Raw genomic sequence first — 11241 nt, 5'->3', positions numbered from 1 at the left:
GCAGAATCTTCTTCTACAAAGACACCAGAGTACTGTAAGTAATAGGATGTCTCAATATTGTACACAAGTATGCATAAACAAATCATCTTCATTCCAGGTATTTCTCATCAGAAGAAAAAATTAAACAAAGTTTTAGTTATCCCTTCATTGCACATGGATCAATATTTCTATGTTCAAGGCTACATAAGAAGTTTCCACCAATGCAACTGTTTGCTTCAGAAAAAGAATAAACAGTATAAAAAGAGTACAGCACATGCTGATAAATACATGAAAGAGGAAAATTACAAGAGTTGGCAAGGGACTCTAGACCGATACTAGACCTATACTCACCATGCCTTCCCTAAACCACAACGATCTCAGGGAAGGCAAGAGAAGCAGTGCCTGGATGCAGTGGACCAACAGGGGAAGACTACTTGCACCTGCTCCAGACTGAACTCCAGGGAGCAGTGTCTTCCATTCCACAACCAGTCTCCAGGAGTGGAGTGGAGTGAACACTGAGGCAAAGCCCCCAACCCCTACCCCAAGCTGGGTATCACCCAACTCAGGAAAGAGGCAGGGAGCAGCGGTGGCTGCTCCTCTCTCTTCCTGAACTAGTCCAGAACAGAAAGGGAGTGGCAAGGCACAACTCCCAGCCAATATTTCCCAAGCCAGCTGCTTCCCTGGCTTGAGGAAGGGGCTGAGGTGTGCCTTCCCTCTCTCTTCCTCTCCTAGACTAGTCAGGAGGAACAGCTGAGCAAACCCCCACCCACTTCTCACTTGTGAGACTCAGATGTGAGAAGCAGACAGGGAACTACACTGCTTTCTGTGGTGCCTGGCAGCTGAGTGGAAGGAGTGGTGCAGCACAGGTTCTCACACTGGGAACTCTAGTGTGAGAAGTGGTGGGGAACACCTGGTGGCTCCTCCGCCCCCCAACTTCCAGTCTACAAGAAGGGTAGGAATAGCTGCCCACAGCACCTTCTCAAGATCAGGGTGACCCTGGTCTCAGGAAGACAGAGGGCCTTTCCCTCAGCTCCACTCCTTCTGGTCACGAGTTAAGCCAGGGGAGTGTACAGACAGTCAATCTCCTGGAAGAAACTCTCCTGAAAGTGACTTAACCCTAGCTGTTCCAGGGCTATTATTTTCCCAGAGCATCCATTTTTGCTTTAGGAAAAAGTCTGAATATTGGTACACTTGTGGTGCCTACTGGGAGAACACTAATTCTGTTAGAAACTGGAGGACTGGGCCAAAAGAAAGCTCATGAGATTCAACAACGACAAGTGCAAAGTCCTCCACTTAGGAAGGAAAAATCCCATGCACTCATATAGGCTGGGGGCTGAGTGGCTGGGCAGCAGCTCTGCAGAAAAGGACCTGGGGGTTACAGTGGCCAATAAGCTGAATATGAGCCAACAGTGTGCCCTTGTTGCCAAGAAGGCTAATGGCATACCGGGCTGCATTGGTAGGTGCACTGCCAACAAGTCAGGTGAACTGATTCTTCCCCTCTATTCAACACTGGAGAGGCCACATATGGAGTACTGTGTTCAGTTTTGGGGCCCCCACTACAGAAAGAGTATGGACAAATTGGAGAGAGTCCAGTGGAGGGCAACAAAAATGGTGAGGGGGCTGGGACACATAACTGATGAGGAAAAACTGAGGGAACTGGGCTTATTTAGTTTGGAGAAAGAAAGACTGACAGGCAATTTAATAGCAGCTAACAACTACCTGAAGGGAAGTTTGAAAGAGGATGGAGTTGGACTGTTCTCAGTGGTGGAACACGATAGAATAAGGAGCAATGGTCTCAAGTTGCAGCAAGAGAAGTTTAGGTTACATATTAGGAAGAATTTTATCACTAGGAGGGTCATAAAATACTGGAACAGGTTACCCAGAGAAGTGGTGGAATCTCCATCCCTGGAGGTTTTCAAGATCCAGCTAGACAAATCTTAGCTGGAATGATCTAGTTGGGGATGGTCCTGCTTCGAGCATGGGGTTGGACTGGATGACCTCCAGAGGTCCTTCTGACCCTAATTTTCTATCATTCTATGACTTTATATGAAACTGAACCTCTGCACATAGCCTGATCTTCTGTCAAGCTGTTCTGGGCCAATTTCTGCTCCCTTCACCTTCAGCACTCCTAGGTTGGGATCTCTGACACATGCAAATCTATATTTCTTCCTTCTCCTCTAACTTTGCTTAGTACTATAATAATCATTAGCTTCCCTCACAGCTGCTAGAAGGTTTGTCACGATTAATCATGTTTCAGCGATGCTTCTCAGTGGTTACACAGGTCACTAGCTATAGAATTAGCTTTGGACTTGGTGGAAATTCAGGGCAAGCTTTTCTTAGTTCAAGTTTTCAGTGTCACCTTACCTATTTTAACATAAGTCAATTAAAACATTCACTGACTTTTTATTTTCCTTATATTTTTTGTCATTTTGACTTTGTTCACGTTACCAATTCCAGCTCTCCCATTTCCATTGTTTACTTGTATCTGCAATTTTCCATTCATTCCCTATCCATCTACTGCAAAAGTCATTACTGAAACTAAACACAAACATCACTCTCCTACAAAAACATTACAAAATATTTTTTGTTCCTTTTTCTCAGATGGGAGAAAACACTACTGTCACAAAAGGTATACATCATTAAGACAGAATATCTGAACTAAGAACGATATTGTCTGTGTAGACCTATAAATGACGTTTTAGCAAAATATGTGCAGCCTAATGCTGCTATGAACACTGGTAGCTTTGGAATTCTAAGATTCATCTATATATTAGCAGGCAACATTAATGTCAGGCCAGAATAGTATATCTCAGGCTCTGTGTTTACCAGTGTGGCATACTCATAATTTCCAGTCTCATACTTCGTAGCAGTATGACAAAATATTCTTTCAAAAGAAACCCATTACATGTAACCACCTCCACTCTCTCTGGTGAGTGTTTATATCTGAATTTATTCTGTAGTTCCTTGATCCACAATTATTCTTTCAAACTATGTTAAATTTGGTCATTGTAAATTTGTCGTCTTGGTTTATCAATTTTTGTTTCAGAAATCTATGTAGTACTTGAGTTAAATTATATCAAACCCCCCGTTCTTCTTGTCTTTCACTATGCAAAGGCTCTCTTAAAAGCACACATACTTAAAAAGCTTGTTTCTGAGCTTGTATTTCACATTTCACCAGCACCTCTGAAATTTAATTATTTTCTGATATGCAATATGGCTTCAAAGCATAGGCAATATATTCACTGTCATCTAGAACTTATCTTCCATGTTTACTGTAAAACAAATGTAGTTTCTGAGGTATGATTAATAACTTAAATGATTTTTCAAATCTATGTAAAAATGGTACAGACTCTCAACTTGAGAGAAACAACAGTTGGGTATTTCTTAAATTAACTTCAAGCAGATAGAAGCAAAAAGAAGCAAAAAAGGGCTGAGCATAAGTAAAAAATGAAGCCATTGAAGTCTCACTCCCTAAAGAGGAATGCCGGGGGTCCTGCTAGTTAACCTTGAAAAGAGAGAGGGGAAAAGGCTCAGAAGACTTGACTACATGGCTAGGGACAGACATTCAAAAAGTCTGAGCCTGAATGGATTCAGTCTTTTCAGGTTAGTCTAACCTGCAGAGATGGAACTGATTTGCAAGTGGACAGACACTCACTTTTGAATCAGGAAATGCAGGCACATGCCTCAAGTGGCTTAGGCTAAAAGCTGGGGAGTGCTAGAGTGAGCCCTCCCTTCCCTTCTACAATGCTGAGCGGGGGAGGGGTGTGGCCAGGCCCTGGCAGAATGTTATGATTAGGGTGGGGTTTAACCCCGCACCCTGGCCTGCACATAACCCACAGCCAGGCTGTGCCTGGAGGGGGAGGAGGAAGCAGCCCTCACCAGGCTTTTCCCACTTGCTGCTCAAGGGGTGGGGAGTGTTGGCCAGACCCTGGTCCCCGGTTAGCACTTTGAGACAAGGGGAGGCAGGGACTGAAGACTACATGCATCTGTTGCTGATACTGAGATTTTTCAGTCTCCTTCTCCCTGCTTCTTCATACTGTCTACAGCAAACCAACAGGCACTGCACTCATTGCAAACCAGGTCATTTCTCACACCTCTCTCTGTCCCCTGTTGAACACTGTCAGATTGCCACCTCTGAAGCAAGCAAGCCAGCAGGAAGCTTATCATAACACAAAGCTTATCAGCCCCCATGAAGCCCTACAAAAGAAAACAAACACATCTATCTCATTAGTTTCAAACTTTTCGTATCTGCAGGGTGCATTTGCATTTGCAAGCCATTGGCTTTTAGCCCTAAGCAGACACTGTTCTGTCTGCCTTTGTTCCAGTGAAATTGGACACATGCATACAGACACCTATCAGCATTACCTAGCATGAGGGGGGCATGACCAGATGCTGGCTGGGGTCTGTGCTACTGGGGTTCCTGCCATGGGAAAAGGGTGGGAGGGGGCATCCCTGCTTGAACAGCAAGGGGGAGATGAAGGAGGGGGAAGCCTGGCAGATGCTGCAGTCCCCCACCTTTTTTTCTCAGCCAGCTGCAGCTCCAGCTAGGAAGGAGAGGGGCAGGGCCAACCCTGCTCTTTGGACCAGACAGCCCAGCCTAGCCCAGGGCTGAAAAGCATTGTGGGATGCTGGGGGACTCTGATTTAACTAAAACCAGGAAGGGGTCTCACACAAAAGTTCCATAAACTGGTTTGACCCAAATCAGTTAAATACATTCAACCAGGTTTATCTTAAACCAGTTTCAGCAATTTTTAAATTGGCTTATGTGCACTGAACTTACAGTTACAGGTTTGAACCAGTTTCTGATCACGTAAACAGGTTTATGTGTAACTTCTGTCCCTAGCCCATGAGAGTAAAACAATTGAGCCATGAACTGTTTTTTTGTTTTGTATGAGAATAAAAAGAATGCGGAATGTTCTGCTTATCATCCAAACCCCCAATCAAGGATCCTTATATTTTAGGTATTTTAAACTGTTCTCCACCCACACTACCACAAAATAATGTTTATATTATAATTTTTATAATTATGTTGATCAGAAAAACCTTATTCTCAGCCTGAGTAGCATCAGGGTTGAGTATTAGTAGAATATCCTTCTCCAGCCCACATGAATCAGTTTTTAAAGAATTCTGAATCTGAATACATTGAAAAATATATTCTAAGGAAGGCGTAAAGGAAAGGAAGGAGAGGAATATTAGAAATAAGGTAAAAATATATTGACAGAATGAAGTCTAATCCCTCTTAAGCATCAATAGTATGACAAGGCATATTAATCAGAAAAAAAAGTAATGAAAATAAATAATTTCAAGGGGTTCCCTGCTTTTAAGCTAGTAATAGTATTCTGGGTAGATAAGAACCTTGGCCTTCAACTTTATTTTATATAGCTCAGAAATTATTATTTTATAAAGGAGAAGGACCCTCATGTAATCATTTAAATACTGCCCTGATTTTAAATGAGATTTATGAAATACTAGCTTCATTAACTCTTGTATCAGTTATTGGTAATTACAGCAAAGAAAGGTATGACAATAATCAAAGCTGTTGTCCTATATGTTGGAAAGTGAAATCTGGATTGAAAATGGGTGTATGTAGTAGCTAATGAGATATTCTGTTACTGAGGTATGACAAGAAAATAATTCCACTGCAATCATCTGCTTTTACATGAATATAAAGAGAAACTGAAGGTAACTATCACCATCTAGAGGTAAAATGTAAATGTAAAAATTAAAAAAAATCTGATCTAAATTTTGTATGCATTAGTGTACACCATGAATATAAGCAAAGAATAAGTCTGTAGTAGAAATAATTCTGACAAGACATCTTGATAAGAGATTCACAACACAGTTGGGCAATGAGCTGCACAGTAACATAACAAATCAGGAGTAGTTTCAATAGGGAAAACACTGCTTAAAACAGGATTGTGCCAGATCAGCATTACAACAACAAAACCCTTAACTTAAAGGAAAGGGCCTAATATGAAAGCTCATTTATTTATAAACTATTAGGTTTAGGACCTTTAGTCTATATACAAGGTATGTACTTTTTGCGTATATGGCTAGTTTTTTAATGGTAGCCAATCCAGAAGGGTGCGCCACAATATTGGTAACAAATTTACTGTACTTCTATAGGATAGTTTTATGCATCAGCCTATTGCAAAGCCTGTTTGAAAGCTATTAGAAACCTTATAAAATTTCTGAGCCAAAACATTCCTCTCCTTGCCTCAAAAGAATTTTTTTAATTGCCCCAGAAGAGACTTATCTAAATCTAACTTCCTACATAAAATGAACAGGAGAATTTCATTCACGGATGAATCAACTCTAAAAATTTTTGGTCACAGTAATGCAAGTCAGTAAGAATCTACAGAGGTCATCCAGTCTACATTTTTGCTCTGTTGCATATTAATTATAACTAGATCATCATATACACATTTATCGAACCAGTTCTTAAAAAGAAGGGGATTCCGCAGCCTCCTTTGCTAGCCTGTTCCAGTGCTAAGCTACTCTAAGGCCGAGAAAACTTTTCCCCAATATCTAACTTACATCTCCTTTGGATGTACTTTAGTGTAAAGTATTTGAATTAACATCATTTGTCACATATAAACCACTCCATTTCTCCAGCTCAGCAAAATATGGCGTGTGCATCACACACTTGTGCATCACCCCAGGTCTGAAAATCTGGGGTGAGGTAGAGGGCAGAATGGTGACAGCATTAATTGCTGTTACTGTGGGAGCTAGGGCAACTAACTTCACCACTGCTTCCTCCCTCCCCACCCCCACTGCCTCATTTCCAGAGCTGTGTGGAGCCCCCCTTTCCAACCACACAGAAGATCAGGAAAGCACATGGGGTTGGTCCACAGCCAGAGCTGGCATGCTGGGTCTACCCAGGACATGGCCCTGGATCCAGCAGGTGGTTCCAGAGGCAATACACAGGGTCATAACCAACACATAGCCCCAGAGCCAATGTGTCAAATCAGGCTCTGCGCCACAGCTCCAGCACCCTATTCTGGATAGATCCCTACTGTGTGGCCCCAGTGCTGTGCACACTATATCAGACCCAGCCACACAGCCCTGGTGCTGTGTGCCAGGTTGGACCCCAGAGCACAGTGCCCAGTCCAGAGACTCCAGGCCTCTGGTACTTACCCATACTGCAAGGTAGAGGTTTTTTTCCACTTCTTGGGGCCTTCTAAAAGGGCACATATTATATTGGGGTGCATGATATATGCAAGAAAATAAAGTACTTCTTGTCCAAATGGAGAAAAACTGATCACCATCTTCTTTATAACAACCTTTTCTGCCTTCTATTTTCTAGGCTTAACAAACCCAATTCTTTAGACTGGTCTTTAGTACATGCTTTCTAAACCTTTTCTTGTTCCACTACTCTGGACACTCCAAACTGTTTACATCTTTGTTAAAGTGTAGTATGCAACACTGGACACTGCTTCAACTGAGGCCTTGCCAATGCTGAGTACAGTGCAACTGTTACCTCCTGTGTCTTACATATGACACTTCTGCTGTCACACTAGAAAGACATTTATCATTTTTACAACAGCATCACTCTGCTGACTCAGTAAGCCAGTGGTACTTTCTTGCAAAGTGTAGTACTTCACGCTATTCCTTATTACATTTCATCTTTTTAATTTTGGACATTTCTATAATTTATCAAGATCAATTTGAATTCAGTTCTGCCCTCCAAAAGTGCAATTGCTGTATATGAACTCTATAGTCTATTGTCCAACTACTACTGAAAATATTACATAGAACCAAACCAAGAGAGATTTATGCAGGACTTCACTTAAAATGTTCTTCCACCACTGATGTCTACCCTTTGAGTGAAGATTTTCAACCAGTTATGGTGATTTTCAACTCATCTTATGGTAATACCATGCAGACCACATTTCTCTTATTCGCTTACGAGACTATCATGCAAGGACAGTGTCAAAAGCTTTACTTTGGGTGCTGACAGAAGTGATATTTGTCACATGATCAGCCCCTTAAAAGCACTCTTCCGTCATGACCTGACAGAAGTGCACAGCTGCAGAACACTTTAAAGTGCCTGATCACATGATAAATTAACCCTATGTAATGAGGGTTCAAATAAAAGTGCTCTGAAGCAGAGCACCTTCATTAACTTTTGGCTGCTTGGGGCAGAGTTGCATCAGCCCAGACCCACCCCCAGTGCTGTCTGCAGGATGGAAGGCGGGGAGAAGAGGGAAGCAAGCTCCAAGCTGGAGTTTGCCCAGCCTGTGCTAGAGGTGGCGGGTGGGTAGAGTCCCCAAGACGACTCCAATCCACTTGCCCCCACTCCAGCACAGGCTCGGCAAACCCCAGCCTGGAGTTCCTTCCTGTTCCTTTCCCCCCTCCCCATCCTGCAGACAGCACCAGAGCTGGGAGGAGGGTGCAGGGCTTGGGCAGAGAGGCTGCAGACATACAGCTCCTCCCATATTAGCTCCAAAGTGGAGCTTGATTCCCTTCTCCACCCCCGACCCAACAATGAATGTCTGTTGGATTGGGGATCACAGTAACTCATTGTGCTTTCTGTGAAGCACTATACATTACAGCAGGGAGCTGCACATCTGTCAGCACCCTAAGTGTCAAGATATATCTCATCTATAGCTTCCCCCAGTCGATTAAGCCAATTACCGTATCAAAGAAAGAAATTAGAATTGTTTGACAAAATTCCATGTTGACTGTTTTTTCACAAATCCGTGCTGACTGTTTCTTATCAAGTAGGTGTTGATACCTGGTTTAATAATTTGTTCTAGTATATTTCAGGATATTAAGGTTAGGCTGTAAATTATTTGATAGGCCCTTCCTTTTTTTTCTTTCTTTTTTTTACGATGGATACTCTGTCTTTCTTCATACCTGTGGACCTTTTCTCTTGACAATCTCTTGAGCATGAACAGTGATGGCTTCAACTGATTCATTAAGTACTTTAAGGTGAATTCCATCAGGCCATGCTGACTTTAATTCACATCCAACCTTACCTAAATAACCTTTAATCTGTTCTTTGACTGTTCTGGATGCCTATTCCCTTGTTAAAATTAAGAAACCCACAGTCACAATTAACTTTTTTAATAAAGACCGAAATAAGGAAGCTACTGAATACTTCAGCCTTCTCTGTGTCATCTGTTATGTTCTGTCTTTCCCTCTTAAGTACTGAATCCCTAAGTTCCCTTGTCTTCATCTTTGAATACATTATAGAACTACTGCTTATTACACTTTATGTCTCTTATTAGGTGCAACAACTTTTGCACTTTAGCCTTGCTGATTTTTATACCTATGCAGTCGCTTCTTTTTTTAATCTATACATTTCTCCTTAGTCGAATGTCTTTGTTTCCATTCTTTGTATTATTTTCAGGTCATGGAAAATTTCTGTGCAGTCATACTGATTTCCTCGTACACATCTGACCTTTGCTTTGCATTGGAACAATCTTCATGGAACTTAAATATAATGTATTTTATTAACTCACTGATCTTGAACATTTCTTCCTCTCCTTAGAATTTCTTCTTAAAAGACTATACTTATGAGATCCCCAAATTGCTGAAGTCTGCTTTTTAAAAAGTTCATTGTCCTTAGTCTGTACTTTTGCTTTTCCTCCTTCAGATCATAATTTCCAGTATTTTGTGATCACTTTCACCCAAATTGCCTTCCACCTTCAAATCTTAACTGGTTCCTCCTTACTAGTCAGAATTAATCAGCTCTGAGGAGTAAGGAGGAACCAGAATACTAACTGCCCCATCTGGTAACTTTAACTTTCTGAAACAATAAATTACCATATTATTTTTCTAAGGGGTTTCTGGGTAGATAAAATCCCCAGTTACCACCTGGTCCCATCCTAGAGTGCATCTGCTAATATTCATTTTCCTCTTCCTATGCTAAGTGGAGCATAATACATTCTTGCCATAACATCACTATTTCTCTCCCCTCCCCCTTTTATTTTCACCCCTGGATATGAGCAACCCTGCTTCTCACCTCTTTCTAGAATTCAGAGCACATAACTATACACTTTAATACAGTATACATTTCAACACCTCTTCCCTTTTTTCTCTGCCTATCTTTCTTGAACAGGTTATATCCTCCTATGCCCATACCAGTTCTGCAATGTCATACTTTGCCTTGGTAATATCAGTTAAGTCAGTTTTTAGTTATGTCTGAAGATTTGAACTTTTTAAAATCATTTAAAAAAAATCAGCAGTTGAAGACTTCAAGAGATGGACTATACATACGCACATATACCCACATAATATGGCAAATTATTCCAATAATTAAAAATATAAACCTTACTTCTAATCCGAATTGGTTAGCTTCATCTTTCAGTCACTGGATCTTACTATGCATGTGTGTGCTAGATTAACAAGCCCACTGCTACCACAAGCCTTTTCCCCATGTGAGTAAACAGAAAACCTAATCAATTAACCTCTTAACCTTCTCTTTGATAAATCAGATATGATCAGTTTCTTGAGTGACTCACTAGAGAAAAGGGATCCCAGCAAGTGAATCACTCTCATAGCTCTTTTCTACATGTTTTCTAATTTTCAGCTTTCTCTTAAAAGTTTTGTTCACCAGAATGAAATAGAGTAATCACATAGGGGCCTCATCAATGCTGCATATGGGCTAGGAACGGACATTCAAAAAGCCTGAGCCTGAATTGATTCAATATTTGCAGGTTAGTTGAACCTGGCTAATCTAAACCAGTTTGTAACCGTAAAGACATCCCCTCTGGACTTAAAAAATGCAGGCACATGCCTGCAGTGGCTCAGGCTAGAAGCTGGGGGGGCGCTAGAGCAGCCCTCCCTTTCCTTCTACAGTGATGAGCTGAGGGGGGAGCGCAGCAGGATGCTCTGGTTAGGGAGGGGTCTCTCCCCCTCCTGACCAGCCCAGCAGAGAATTGATAACATGGTGTTCATCACCTCTAACTCAATATTTATCACTTCATTAAGAAAACAACAAAGGGACATTACCAGTTACCTGTTGATTCTGCCATTGTCCCATCTGCCACAGCACAGACCGTAGCCAGCATGTGGTCTGCTAGCTAATGCTGTGTGTAAGGCAGATGAGACAGCAGAATCCCTGCTTAGAGGGAAGGGGGTAGGAGCAGAAGTCAGGCAGATGCCTGCAGTCTCTGCCGGAGCTCCAGCCAGGGAACAGAGGGTAGGGGCCAGCTCTGCTGTGGAGCAGAGAGCCCCACCCAGCTCAGAAAGCATGCCAGGATGTTAGGAGAGTCTGATTTAACTTAAAACAGCACAGGGTATGGGACAGACATC

General features: G+C 42.0%; 1 protein-coding gene across 1 annotated transcript in view; it reads right to left on the bottom strand.

The window, feature by feature from the left end:
• The window catches only part of LOC109290674 (sorting nexin-29-like), a 438962-nt gene that overhangs the window by 174137 nt on the left and 253584 nt on the right, over nucleotides 1–11241 (bottom strand). The window lies entirely within an intron of this gene.

This window comes from Gavialis gangeticus, unplaced genomic scaffold (assembly GCF_001723915.1).
Source record: "Gavialis gangeticus isolate Ggan-Ray unplaced genomic scaffold, GavGan_comp1, whole genome shotgun sequence".
In the NCBI taxonomy this organism is placed as follows: domain Eukaryota; kingdom Metazoa; phylum Chordata; order Crocodylia; family Gavialidae; genus Gavialis; species Gavialis gangeticus.
The sequence above is the reverse complement of the archived record's forward strand: the minus strand, read 5'-3'. Positions and strand labels throughout refer to the sequence as shown.